The sequence below is a fragment of the Athene noctua genome, chromosome 3 (genome assembly GCF_965140245.1).
Source record: "Athene noctua chromosome 3, bAthNoc1.hap1.1, whole genome shotgun sequence".
Classification (NCBI taxonomy): domain Eukaryota; kingdom Metazoa; phylum Chordata; class Aves; order Strigiformes; family Strigidae; genus Athene; species Athene noctua.
In genome coordinates this window covers 88729225-88741334 of record NC_134039.1, presented here as the reverse complement: position 1 = coordinate 88741334, position 12110 = coordinate 88729225, and the positions used below count along the sequence as shown (strand labels likewise).

The 12110-nt window shown below is 64.1% G+C and overlaps 1 long non-coding RNA gene across 3 annotated transcripts; it reads right to left on the bottom strand.

The window, feature by feature from the left end:
* Window positions 1–1077: 1077 nt before the first annotated feature.
* LOC141958783 (uncharacterized) lies at window positions 1078–4443 on the bottom strand. Of its 3 annotated transcripts, none has more exons than XR_012633350.1 (4): window positions 4350–4443; window positions 3168–3284; window positions 2672–2819; window positions 1078–1258 (listed from the first exon to the last, which is right to left on the bottom strand). It is a non-coding gene; the product is annotated as an uncharacterized LOC141958783 (long non-coding RNA). The 3 variants fall into 3 exon arrangements; XR_012633351.1 differs by lacking the exon at window positions 4350–4443 and adding an exon at window positions 3776–3797; XR_012633349.1 differs by lacking the exon at window positions 4350–4443 and adding an exon at window positions 3425–3580 and having other exon boundaries at window positions 1079–1258.
* Window positions 4444–12110: the final 7667 nt, after the last annotated feature.

Below are 12110 nucleotides of genomic sequence, written 5' to 3'. Positions count from 1 at the left end.
GAGCGCCCGCCGGCAGCGTGACGTGGGGCGGCGGCAGCATTTCCTTACCAGGAGGGGGCACCGAGCGTGGCCGCACCCCCCCACGGGCATCGGAGCATCGAACTGACGTTGCTGGCGGGCGGCAGCGTGGGGCACGGGGCCACCTCTGCGTCGCCCACCGACAGCGCCGGGTGGCGTTTGACAGGCAGCGGCGGTGAGCGCAGGCGAGCGCCACCCCCCGCGCGAGCGACGGCCGAGCGGCACGTCACTGCGCACACGCTCTCGAGGAACGGGCACGACGCTTGGTGGGGAGCAGCTGGAAGCCCCCGGGAATCCACGTGAAAGCGGCAACAAAACTATCCCTCGTGCTGCACCACAGGGGCCGCGGCGGTAGCGAGGACTGCGCCGCGCTACGGGCGCCCACGAGCGGTGCAGCTGCCTGGCAGCCGAGTCTGCAGAACCTACAGCTCCTGGCACGCGCTGGCCAACGCCGCACGGCCGCCTGCACGCCAAGCGCTGTAAGACCCCGCATCCCAGCGTGACCCAGGGAACCAACGCGGCTGGCCAGAAACCCCACACGCCAGGACCACAGCTCCCGCTGGGTTGCGAGAGGCAGTTTTCTCTGCTTTCTGACCCTGCAGCAACACCGTTGCTCACCCCTCCGAACCCCCACCAATGCACCCAGAAGCCTCACCACCGGCTCGGGGCAGCCCCTGCCACCACCTCCAACACTGCCACCCTGCAGGCACCGCCATCCTCCCCAGGAGCTGCCAGCTGATGGCATGGCTCCACTCACCTTCTCCCTCGGTGCAGCCAGGGCCCAGCAATGCTCAGCGACTGCTCTGCTCCTCCCTTGGTTGACACCGACCCCTCCGACGGCTGCCTTGCTCTTAACAGCAGCACCCGCCCCTCCACCCGGAGCAAGCCCTTTACAGGGAGGGGCCGCTGCCATCAGCCTCACTGCCCACACCTGGGGCCCCTCCAGCCCCAGCCCACAGCTGGAGGCCATCACCCACCCCCACAGAGCATCATCACCCCTCCCAGCCCCTCACCTGGGGCAAAGGAAGCACAAAAGGCAGCCGGCAGCCAGCAAGTGTTTATTCAGTCACACACAGAACAAGTCCCAGAAGGGAGTGAGTCTGCTCCGGGGCTCAGGGCCCCTAATGCTGCCCCTGCCCCTGGCACACCTTGGCGCTTGTTCCCGGAGCCACGCTCCTCAGTCCAGCCGGGAACAGTCAGTCGGTTCCTGGAGCAACAAGCTGCAGGGCAGAGCTGGAAACTGCCAAACATGAGGAGCAAGATGCAGGACACAAGAAGACAGAAGAAAGGTGGCAGCTAGCTGACTAGTACAGGGGTAGAGAGAAAACAAGAGATGAGCAATGGGGCGGTGAGAGGATGGGGACAGGGAACCCAACGTGGATATGCAGAAAAAAAAGCAGCAGGGAGAGAAGAAAACAGGCAGCAGAAAGGAGGAGGAGCAGGACAGAAACCAACAAAGAAGGACGAGGAGCAGCATAGAGATGCAGAAAAAAAAAAGCTGGGATGGGTGGCACAACAGACATGGAGGGGGAAAAAAAAAAAGGGGGGGAGCAGGGAGCTAGACCAAGCAAGATGGAAGAAAGACCAAAAAGCTCCAGAGAACAGGGCACAGAGGGAGGAAAAAGCAACAGCGATGGGGAGTCAGGACAGCAAACCATGGGAAGGAACACAAAACAAATCACATCGCTACATGTGACAGGGCAGAGAAGGAAGAATTAGGAAACAGGGACAGAGACACAGAAAAAAAGAGACCTGGAGCCAAAAACTAATCCTGATGCATACAGAAAGAAGGGGGGTGGGGGTGGGGGGGGTGTATTCTAAAACAGGGGAAACAGAGACAGAGAGATGGAGAAAAGACAAAAGCAACAGACTACAAGGCATCGAGAGAGGAATTACTGAATAGTAACAGAGCGCCAGCCAGAAACAGGCCACAAAGCAGCAAAGATCACAGGGGGTACGGGGCACAGAGGAAGGAATTCGCAAACTCGGCACAAGGAGCCAGACAGAGAGAGAGCGAGGCAAAAATTAAATGGTGAAAAGAGACAGACCGCAGGGCAGAGGGAGGAATTGATAAACAGGGACAGGGCACCCGACAGAGCATGATGGAGAACAGGGAAAAAAAAAAATAGCAGCAAGCTACAGGGAAGAGGGAGGAAGTAAAGACCAGTGACTGGAAGACAGACAGCGACACATGGAGAGAGAGAAGACAAAAGAGCGATGGGCAACAAGATGGATAGGGAGGAAATGAAAAACAGCAGAAGGGAGTCAGCCAGAGAGAAAGACACCGAGGAAAAAGGCCAGACAGTCTATGAGGGACGGAGGTAGGAATGAAAAACGGGGGACAGGGAGCAGGAAAGAGAGAGAGATGGAGATCGCAGGGAATAGCAGCGGGTGCAGGAAGAAGAAAGGGGCATCAATAGGAACAGGGAGCTGGACAGAGAGGGATGGAGAAAGGCAACAAGAGCGGCAGGGTACAGGGCAGAGAAAGGGAAGACCTACAAGATGGGGACAGGGAGATGCTCCAAGCAAGACGGAAGATACAGGTGAGCAAAAAAAGTTGAGCAGCACCAGAAAGAGAGGAGTCTAGGAGAAAGACAGGGAGGGACCAGGCCACACAAGAGGGATGAGAGGGGCCCAAGAGCTCGGGACTTACTGCAGTTCTCCGTGCTGCCGTGAGAATTTGACAGGTCAGACTCCTCCTTCTGTTTGCCTTCTCCCTTCCTCTTCTACAGCTCCAGGTGCCTGGCTGTCCTCCACTTATGAGAAGATGTAGGTGTCTCACAGCTCTTACGAGATGAGGCCTGCTAGACACAGAACCTCATTCAATCACACACTACGTGCAGGAGTAGGACAGAGGAAAGAGAGAGAAACCGAGAAGTGAGGAGCAGAACGGAAGGATCGAGAGAGAAATGGACTGAGGAGTGATGCAAAAGGTACAGAACAAGCAGTCAGAAGTGCAGACAGAAAAAGAAAAGGGAGCAGCAAGACAAGAGAGAGAAAGTGAGAGAGGAAGGGGGAGCAAGGCAGAAGAAAAGAAAGAAAAGATATAGAGAAGAAGAAAAAAAAAATCACAGCATGGGAAAGAGAAGGGCGGGAAGGGACTGGGACATACAAGGGGGGCGACAGGGCCCCGAGGGCCCGGGACTCACCGCGGCTCTCGCTCCCGGCACTGCCGGGAGAACTGGACAGGTCAGATGCTTCTTTCTCCTTCCTTCCTCCTGCCCCTCCTCTTCTTCTGAAACTCCACTCGCCCGGCTGACCTCCCCCTAAAAGAATACGCGGGTGTCTCTCGGCTCTTACAAGACGTGGCTTCCGACACACGCAGCCTCGCTCGCTCGCTCGCTCCGCGGCCGTTCCGCGCCTGGGTCCGGCCCGCTGCGGACTGTGCAGAGGGCTCCTCGCTCACCCGGAGAGGCAGGCGCTCTCCCCCTGCAGGGCGAGGCGGCTGCTGCCCACATGCCCTTGACGTTCTCCTTCCTTCCCTTTCTCCGGCCCCTCCAGCTCCAGCCGCGGCGGCTCCCGCCCCGCTGCCCACGGCCGGGAAGGCTCGGCTCCGCCCGTCCCTTCTGGCCCCCGAGCCGTGAGAAGCGCCAGGCCGGGCAGAGACACCCCACGCCAGCCCGAGCTGGGCGCAGCCGGCGGCATCCCCGGGGCAGGAACGGACACGCGCGGCCCCAGCGCGGCCTCGGGAGGGGGCACGGAGGCGGCAGGGACCCTTATTGCCGCGGACCGGCCCGGCCGCAGCCCCAACGCTCACCTCCGCCGCGCACGCGCACTCCCGGGAGACGCCGCGGCCGCGCATGCGCACCCCCGGGCCGGGGGGCACACCGCGTCTCGGGGAGCCGCGGGCAGCCCGCGGGAAACCGCCACAAAACCGCGTCTCGGGCCGCGCCGGTACCGAGGGCTGTGCCGTGCCGCGCGCGCCCGCCAGCGCCGCGGCTGCGGGGAACCGAGAGCGCAGAAACTGCAGCTCCCGGCGTGCCCCGGGGAGCCAACATGGCCGACCGGAAGCCCCCTGCACGTGACTACGGCTCCCGCCGCGCCGCCCGCGCACCCGGAAGCCCGGCCGAGCGCAGCCCCGCGCGGCTCCGGGCAGCGCCGCCGCCGCCCGGCCCCGACGCGGAGCGGCCTCCGCCCCCGGTCCCGCCGCACCTTTCCCCGCAGCCGCCCGGCCCCGCTCCTGCCTCGGCTCGCACCGGCTCCTCCTCCAGCACCGGCCCCGGACAGGGAGGGGTCGCTGCCTGCAGCCTCCCTGCCCGCCCCTGCGGCTCCTCCGGCCCGGCCCACGCTCCCCCCCCCCCCCCCCCCCCGGTAACTATAGCGACCAGCACCGTTAATAAACGCCGGAGATGCCCGTCACTCCTCCGAGCTCGCGCTCTATGGGCCGCCGGTCCTCCGGTCGCGGGGCCGCCGCCGCGCACGCGCACTCCGGGGGCCGCCCGGCGCAGCCGCACGCCGCAGGTCGCCTCTCCCCGCCGGGGGAACCTTCCCCGGGCAGCGGGAGCAGCCGCTGGACGAGACCGCTCCGGTGCGCGGGCCGATGGGACCGACGCTGCCAAATCTTATAACCCCCCGGAGAGGGAGGAGCTCCGGCACGGCCGCAGCGCAGGGCAGCGCAGTCTCGCCTTGTGACCCAGAACTCAGCGGGGTGACCGAAGTGTCGGTCAGAGCAGCCTCAGGGCTCTTTGGACGGGTGGAAGGGGGAGGAAAGCCTGTGACAACGCGACACGGGAGCGCAGAGTTGTTTTAAGGACGAAACAGCGTAACTTCGGTCCCTGGGAGACCAGTACAGTAACTATTAAAAGCACACGTATTGTTAGATATTTTTCCTAAACTCACATTTATCCAATTTAGTTTTTCAAATCCTGGTGATAGCAGAAATAGTTTTTTAAAAAAACCCAGATAAATCCAGGAACATTTCTGCCCGCGTTCAGCCGCTCTTCTGGAGCGTACGCTAGGAGCTGGAGAACCCGAGCAAGCTGTCTGATTATATTTACGGCAGCTCTGGCCCCGACAGCTCCCCCGTCCGTCCCCTTGCCAGGAACTAGCGCCGCGGCGGCTACAGCTCAGCCCAAAGCCAAACCGACACCGACCTCGGCTCTGGAAAGCGCCACCTCATCTCCCCCCGTTTTGCTGATTAGGGATATCAATTCAACTCAGACACCGGAGTGAAAGGAGCAGGCGTATTTTATTAGAAATAACTAAATAACAGAAGAATATGGAAAACACGCAGTCAGGAAAGACGGAAGAGTGCACTCACACAGATAGGAAAATACAGGGTAACGCATCAAATCCTGACTGCCTGAGAGAGAGGGAACAGCGATTAAAAAAGATCCCTCAGCACCTGCACCCGTTGCCATCACCCAGACCCGCAGGCAGCCCCGGTTACAGCGAGGGTTTGCAGAGCCTTTCCCGGCAAGTGGGAAACCCTACGCGGTGCGTCCACCCGTAGGTGAGGCCTCCAAAGTCGCTGTGAGCGGGTCCACCCTTCTATACCCCAAAATCGGCAAGCCAGAAGAGCTGGCACCTTGGTTTGGAGCGGAAATATCTGGTTTCAATCTCACATTAGATTCCCCCGGAGCCTGGCCAGGGCTCAGGGGAGAAGCTAAGGGAGCTCCTCTGCTTACCCAGGCAGACTAGGTGCAAGGGCTCACGTCAGGCCACAGGGCCAGACTACGGTCTCCACGACCCGGTTATTTCATCCCCACACAAAGAAAGATAAATGTACATTCAAGAGAGCCACGTCTTCCACACCTCTTTCACTAACGATGACATACTGAGTGAGCAGCTTCGGCTCAGGGCCTGTTGTTCAGGCTTCAATACTTCCACTTTTTACATCGGAATAGGTGGTTGGTTATCACTTAGTAAAATACCTGTTAGCACAATGGTTAACAGTTATAAAATACACAGGACTCGTCTACAAGTCAACTCTGGCTTGGCCCTATTGTCCAAGCCTTAGCGCTTCACCCCGAGAGTCCCCTTGCAAGCAGCCAGGACCAACACACGCCGCAAACATTCCAGCGGCTGCCAAAGGTTAAAATCCCACGCGCAGCGCCACGTGGCAGGCAGCGGTTAAAGCCGAGTTGGGCAGAAAAGGAGCTAAATGGGGAACACGCAGTTGGAGAAAGCATCTGATTGAGCACCCCCGGCACTGAACAGATGGGGAAAGGGTGGGCACAAACGCCCTTTTGGGGCAGGGAAGAGGAACGTGCTCCTCCAGAGGCTGAGATCCAGCCGCTTCCTTCCCCGTACAGGTGCGGAAAGAGAAGCACTCAGAGCAGGGGAATCCACCTCCAAAACCCTGCTCCCGACTGCTCTTCCCCCGGCATCCCACGCAGCCTCAAAGGGCGCTGCGGGTGGCTGCAGAGCCCTCCCGCTCCCCACGGCTGGTGCAGCCACATCCAAGTACAGAAAGGAGTTTTGAGAAAACTTCAGGAAGTTGGGTCATCGTCAGGTGGAATGGGAGCAGGTTCTAAAACTGGAGAACTACCAAGAGCCGAGTACTTGCTCACGAGGCAAAGAAAACATCCCCAAAGGGGCAGGGATGCTTGAGGCGACCACAGCCCAGGTGACAGGGAGATCCCCTGCCCAGGAAGGCTTTCTCTCGCCTCTTTGGCGGACCGCTGCCGCTACTCCTCCCGCTCGCTCTTGCCTCGAAGGTCCTTCTGCACGCGGTGGATGTCTCTCCCTTCTTCTCCACGAACAACTGCTGCAAGAGCAGGAGAATGCCATCAGGTCTGAGAGCGACGACGGTCCTGGGTGAGAGCTGGCCACAGCACCACCTGAACACCGGCCGCCCTCACACAGCCCTATACCCCCGCCCCCCCGAAAAAACCTCACAGATCGGCTTTTCTTACCCAATCGGTGCTCCGGTGCTGCCACACGTGGAGTCGCGGCGGGCGCTGGAGCTGGGCTCGGAGTCGGGCACTCTGGGCAAACGGAGCTGGGCATGCAGAGCGGCGGCCACCGAGGCTGCGCCCCTGCTTACAGGGGGCTCGAGCCGCTGCCGGGACTGCAAAGTGCCCGGGACTGCAGGGCACGGGCCAGGCCCCGACTTACAGGGCAGCCCCGGTCCCAAAGGCCCACGAGGCCCCTCCTCTCCGCTACAGGGGCGCCCTGACCCGCACCCCGCTAACAGGGCCGCCGCCCCACACAAGGCGCCAGCCAAGCACTATCGAGAGTGCTGGGCGCTGTCTGCCCTGAAGGCAGGTGAATCGGCAGCAGCGGCCCTTTCCCAAGAGGTTCTGGGGGCTGGGGAAGCAGAACTTCCCGAGGGGGGTTCCTCATCGCTTGGGAGAAGCTGCCGCGTCACTGCGGAGCAGCTGGTTGCAAGGGGCTGGTGGCTGAGGCCCACCCGTGCTGCCTGTCCCCCTAAATCTCCCCCTGCCCTGCCGTACCCCTGTCCCCTCTCCCTCTATGCTTTAAGCCCCCAGGCCGCCGGGCACCACCAGGTGAGAAAATGGGGCCTGAGGCGGCTCAGGCCGGGGCAGGGGGCAGGAGGGAGGAGGGAGGGCCGGGGGCCAGAGCACGCTGAGGGAAGGTCCCTCAGGCGGCCGGCTTCCCCGTCGTCCAGGCAGAGGAGCTGGCGCCCGACCGCGCCGTCCTTCCAGGCACCTGCTCCCGGAGAAGGAAGAAGCATCCGTGGCCTGCGGAAGAAACTACGAGGCGAGGGCAAGCGAGAGGAGGAGCGGCACGCTGAAACCGGGGAAAGAGAAAGGGGCTGCGGGCAAAGGGCCCTCCCTGTCACCACGGCTGCTGTGGGACAAGAGCATCCTGGGCGCTTTTGGGAGGGTCTCGAGGACTCTGGGGCAGGTACTTGGCTCAGGGCCGTTCCCTGCGTTTCTAGAGGCTACCGCGGTTCTCGGTGAAGGGGACACAACTGCCGAGCCTTTGCCCTCGAAGGCCGGGGGCCGCAGACGCCCGCTCGCTACCCGCTCCTCCTGCCGAGGGCGGGGGACGGGCACAACCCTGCTTACAGGGCCGTCGGGTCAGAGGGCTCCACGGCTCGTGGCACTCGCCCCGAGTACGGGGCCGGCACGCTGGCAGGTCGCCAGCAGGACAGGCAGCCACCCAGGCCCAGAGAGCGGGCGGGTCACGCGTCGGCCGTGCTACGACCGCGCGGCTTGGCTCCGTCCTTGGAAAGGAGGGGCCAGCCGGGACTCGCCCTCCGCTCGCGGGCTCAGCGGGGACCGACCCCCTGTTGCTGCACAGAGCCCCTCTTTCCCTCCCGGGAAGTTTAAGCTAAGTACGCTGCAGCGATTTCAACAGGGGCCTAAACAAGAAGCTCCTTCACTCGCTCACTCGCACCGACGCGGACACAGGCAGGCACACGGACACGGACAGGGGGAAAGAAAACTTCCCAGGAGAGAGAGCGAGCTCTGTGCAGCCAATGTCTGGGGAGCCGTCCCCTCCCGCGAGCAAGAGAGCAGAGCCTCGGACCTGCCCCCCCGGACGCACGGAGCCCAGAGGGACTCAACGTGCCACGGGCCTTCGCGGGGGACCAAGGGACAAGTGCCGCGACGCGCCCCGACTCCAGGGGGTCACGCTGGCCAGGCCGCCAGCAGGCAGAAGGCCGCCAGGGCCGGGGAAACAGCCCTCCCCTGCCTACAGGGCGGGCTTGGGGGCCAGAGAGCCCCATTTGCCCCTCGGTGCGGGGACGGTGCCGCTCTCTCCTTACAGGGTCGCCCCTCTCTCCGGGCAGCCAAACCGTCGGGGCAAGGGGGCAAAAGGCCAGAGACCCGAGCCCTGCTTACAGGGAGGTCACCCGGCGCAGCGCCGGCCAGGACACCAAAGGTGCCGGCAACGGTGCCGTGGGGAGGCCCCTTTGCCCTGAGCTCCCGCCTCTCCCCCCAGCCCTCTCTTCAGCCCGCCGCTCCTCCTCTCCCTCGCTCTGGCCTCGCAGCTCCTTCACGATGCCTTGTCTTGCTTCTCGAGGAGCTGGTGCTCGGAAGGAAGGCGCTGCCAGGCGCCACCTCCCCCACCCGGAGGACAGAGCAGAGACCCCGGCCCCGCTGCCAGGCCCCCCCCCGTGCCCAAGTTACAGGCCGGCCGGCCTGGCTGCGGCTCACCACCACGGCGCGCTTTAGGAGCTCCGCTTCCCGCCCCGGCCGCAGAGACGGCGCCGCTCGCCCCCCTTAGAGGGTTGCCACCTGCCCGGCAGCCTGACCACGGGGTGACGTGGCAAAAGGCCGGCAAAAACCCAAAGACCCGAGCCCTGCTTACAGGGGGGTCACCCGGCACAAAGCCGGCCAGGGCACCGAAGGTCCTGGCGACACGCTGGTGCGACCACAGCCCCGGTGACGGGGAGGTCCCTTTGCCCAGAGCGCCCTTCTCCTGCCTCCTCTTGCTGCCCAGACTTCCTCCGCTCTTGGCCTGCAGCGGTACAGGACGGAGACCTCCACGCTGCTCCGCCGCCTGCTGCAAGGGCAGGAGGATGCCGTCAGGTCCGAGAGCGATGCTGGTCCCCGGCGAGAGCTGGCCACAGCACCACCCGAACCCCGGCCGCCCTCCCACCACCCACCCCGCGAAAAAACCTCGCAGATCGGCTTTCCTCACCCAGTCGGTGCTCCAGTGCTTCGTGCAGGGACCGTGACAGGCTCTCATCTGCAATGGGCTCCTGGCAGCGTCCGGCGGCTCCTGGCAGCGTCCGTCAGGGCCTGGACCCTCCTCAGCCCCTGAGGTGATGGCGGTCCCTCCTCATGCAGCTCCAGTCCCCCCCCATGCGCCCTGACGCAGGTCTGCTGCCCCTCCTAGGCGACGGCACTGCGCCCCACCCTGCAGCAGCTTTGATCCCCTGCCAAGGTGGCTCCAATCCCTCGGCCCCGAGTCGATCCATTTCTTGCTGAGGCAGCGCCGACTTGCGCTCCCCTTTCCCTCAGGCGGCCGCTCTGCCCCTCACAGCGGCGCTTTGCCCAGAGCGCGCTTCTCTTTCTTCCGCTTGCTGCCCAGACTTCCTTCGCTGCTCCTCCTGCTAACCCTTGCCTTGCACGGCCTTCCGCATGCGGTGGATGTCTCTCCCTTCTCCACCACCAAGTGCTGCAAGAGCAGGAGGGTGCCGTCAGGCCTGAGAGGGACGACGGTCCCCGGCGAGAGCCTGACACGGCACCACCCGAACCCTGGCCGCCCTCCCACACCACTATTCCTCTATACCCCCCCCCCAAAAAAAACCCTCACAGATCGGCTTTTCTTACCCAATCGGTGCTCCGGTGCTGCCACACGTGGAGTCGCGGCGGGCGCTGGAGCTGGGCTCGGAGTCGGGCACTCTGGGCAAATGGAGCTGGGCATGCAAAACGGCGGCCACCGAGGCTGCGCCCCTGCTTACAGGGGGCTCGAGCCGCTGCCGGGACTGCAAAGTGCCCGGGACTGCAGGGCACGGGCCAGGCCCCGACTTACAGGGCAGCCCCGGTCCCAAAGGCCCACGAGGCCCCTCCTCTCCGCTACAGGGGCGCCCTGACCCGCACCCCGCTAACAGGGCCGCCGCCCCACACAAGGCGCCAGCCAAGCACTATCGAGAGTGCTGGGCGCTGTCTGCCCTGAAGGCAGGTGAATCGGCAGCAGCGGCCCTTTCCCAAGAGGTTCTGGGGGCTGGGGAAGCAGAACTTCCCGAGGGGGGTTCCTCATCGCTTGGGAGAAGCTGCCGCGTCACTGCGGAGCAGCTGGTTGCAAGGGGCTGGCGGCTGAGGCCCACCCGTGCTGCCTGTCCCCCTAAATCTCCCCCTGCCCTGCCGTACCCCTGTCCCCTCTCCCTCTATGCTTTAAGCCCCCAGGCCGCCGGGCACCACCAGGTGAGAAAATGGGGCCTGAGGCGGCTCAGGCCGGGGCAGGGGGCAGGAGGGAGGAGGGAGGGCCGGGGGCCAGAGCACGCTGAGGGAAGGTCCCTCAGGCGGCCAGCTTCCCCGTCGTCCAGGCAGAGGAGCTGGCGCCCGACCGCGCCGTCCTTCCAGGCACCTGCTGCCGGAGAAGGAAGAAGGAAGAGGCATCCGTGGCCTGCGGAAGAAACTACGAGGCGAGGGCAAGCGAGAGGAGGAGCGGCACGCTGAAACTGGGGAAAGAGAAAGGGGCTGCGGGCAAAGGGCCCTCCCTGTCACCACGGCTGCTGTGGGACAAGAGCGTCCTGGGCAACTCTGGGAGGGTCTCGAGGACTCTGGGGCAGGTACTTGGCTCAGGGCCGTTCCCTGCGTTTCTAGAGGCTACCGCGGTTCTCGGTGAAGGGGACACAACTGCCGAGCCTTTGCCCTCGAAGGCCGGGGGCCGCAGACGCCCGCTCGCTACCCGCTCCTCCTGCCGAGGGCGGGGGACGGGCACAACCCTGCTTACAGGGCCGTCGGGTCAGAGGGCTCCACGGCTCGTGGCACTCGCCCCGAGTACGGGGCCGGCACGCTGGCAGGTCGCCAGCAGGACAGGCAGCCACCCAGGCCCAGAGAGCGGGCGGGTCACGCGTCGGCCGTGCTACGACCGCGCGGCTTGGCTCCGTCCTTGGAAAGGAGGGGCCAGCCGGGACTCGCCCTCCGCTCGCGGGCTCAGCGGGGACCGACCCCCTGTTGCTGCACAGAGCCCCTCTTTCCCTCCCGGGAAGTTTAAGCTAAGTACGCTGCAGCGATTTCAACAGGGGCCTAAACAAGAAGCTCCTTCACTCGCTCACTCGCACCGACGCGGACACAGGCAGGCACACGGACACGGACAGGGGGAAAGAAAACTTCCCAGGAGAGAGAGCGAGCTCTGTGCAGCCAATGTCTGGGGAGCCGTCCCCTCCCGCGAGCAAGAGAGCAGAGCCTCGGACCTGTCCCCCCGGACGCACGGAGCCCAGAGGGACTCAACGTGCCACGGGGCTTCGCGGGGGACCAAGGGACAAGTGCCGCGACGCGCCCCGACTCCAGGGGGTCACGCTGGCCAGGCCGCCAGCAGGCAGAAAGCCGCCAGGGCCGGGGAAACAGCCCTCCCCTGCCTACAGGGCGGGCTTGGGGGCCAGAGAGCCCCATTTGCCCCTCGGTGCGGGGACGGTGCCGCTCTCTCCTTACAGGGTCACCCCTCTCTCCGGGCAGCCAAACCGTCGGGGCAAGGGGGCAAAAGGCCAGAGACCCGAGCCCTGCTTA